The following is a 1806-nucleotide window of genomic DNA, read 5'->3' on the forward strand; positions in this document are numbered from 1 at the left end:
CCGCTTCAGGCGCTGTGTGGGTCTGGTCTGAAGATAAAGCCTGGTGGATCCTTTACAAAAGAAGAATAATATTTATTTCTTAAAGTGTGAAGTTGTACAGGAGTATATAGAATTTAAGTCTTCTCTCAGAAGTTAAAGAAGAAAACAGCCAACCAAAGGTCATCCGAAATTGTGACTGGCTGATAATCCCAGGACAAAATTACAGATTACTACTCAAGCGTAAGGCCTCCAGGAAGATGTTTGATTTAAAGGCTTGGGCTGAGTATGATGTAGAATGGGCTGCAAAGGACCCATATGGCTTCCTTACAACAGTTATTTTGGCTCACTCCATCGTTTCTAGCAAGTGCTGTGATGTCTTGGAAATTGGCCGAGATGATTGAGGCCGGAGAAAAGGAGCAAAAGCAGAAACAAAAATGTCAAGAAAATATTGCAAAAGCTAAACGACTGAAAAAAGATTGAAGGGATGAACAGGCTGTGCACCCAAAGGAAAATTGTTTGGAAAATTATGCATCTTTGAAAGGACCCATTAAGGTTTCTTTTCGGATCTTATGACAGTATTACCAAACAAAGTCTGAGTCTATGGAAGAATCATGTCAGTTCTCACTTGTACTGTAGCAACTTTTTGGCTTCAGTATAGAAGTCTGTTGACAGTTACTGTAAACTGGCATTTATTATGCTACAAATTCTAATAACTGACTTTCATTTGTCTTTTTGCAGCTTGTGAATGAATATCAAAATGAAGACATCCTGTGAAGAAAAGTGGCTTTAGATTATGAACTCTATTCAAATAATGGCTTAAAATGGGGTCCTGTTTTGGACAAAGGAGATTAAGAATGTAGAAACCAGTGTTGTTCTGAGCAGAAAAAAATGCTTTGGCTTAAAAGATACATGGTGTATTAACTACATCTCTTATCATTGTTACTTATTTCTTGGGATAGAATCATTTCTGGTTTCCTCAAAGCAAAATAATATTATTCAATGAGTACCTCTCTATTTTCTGTATTTTTCTCATTTTAGCTTTTGAGATACTGGTAATTACCAGATATTCTGCATTTAAAAAAATCTAATTTTATAAAGAATTTTCTTGTTATCTTGACTATGTAGAATACCATCTACTGGATATAATAATTTTTGTACTTATGAATACTGCCATTTTCTCAAAGATGACTGGAGTAGAGTAATACTACTCAATGATTTAAAGCTTAAGAGTAAAATTGGCAAACCTTGTAGTACCTTGGAACCAGTCTATTCTCACTTGTGCTAAGGAGAGATTTGAAGTAGTTAAAATGTCTTATCAGATAATTTGCTGATTATATAGACACCACTTTTGTTTTTTATTCCATTCTTTGTGTTAATTCATGTGGTAGTGATGTCCTTTACTTTTTGATCAGACAGATGCATGGTGAAAATTAAAATTTCAACTTTCTTTTAAGGGACTTTTAAAGAGTTACAGTTATGTCATATGTCATAAATGGTAAAGAAAGTCTTCACATTTGGAAAAATTTTGTTTGCATAGTGTTAATTGGGTAAAAAAGGTGTAAATTATGTCAAAATGAGAATGTTATAATTAGAAATAAAGAGATAAAGGATATTTCCTTCAGAAAAAAACAAACAAACAAAAAAAGAATATTGGTGATCCCTGGGAAGAGCGCAAAATATCAACATTAATAGGAATTTGGAAGAAGTGGACTATAACCATCACGGATGACTCAAGACTACAAACATCAAGGAAGATTCAAGACTTCAACAAAGGAAGTAACTGCAGATGTGGTGGCAATAGCAAGAGAACTAGAATTAGAAGTGGAG

General features: G+C 34.0%; 1 pseudogene; it reads left to right on the forward strand.

Moving 5' to 3' along the window:
- Positions 1-236: 236 nt before the first annotated feature.
- LOC133060463 (small integral membrane protein 15-like) lies at positions 237-459 on the forward strand (annotated as a pseudogene).
- Positions 460-1806: the final 1347 nt, after the last annotated feature.

Source organism: Dama dama, chromosome 8 (genome assembly GCF_033118175.1).
Source record: "Dama dama isolate Ldn47 chromosome 8, ASM3311817v1, whole genome shotgun sequence".
Classification (NCBI taxonomy): Eukaryota; Metazoa; Chordata; class Mammalia; order Artiodactyla; family Cervidae; genus Dama; species Dama dama.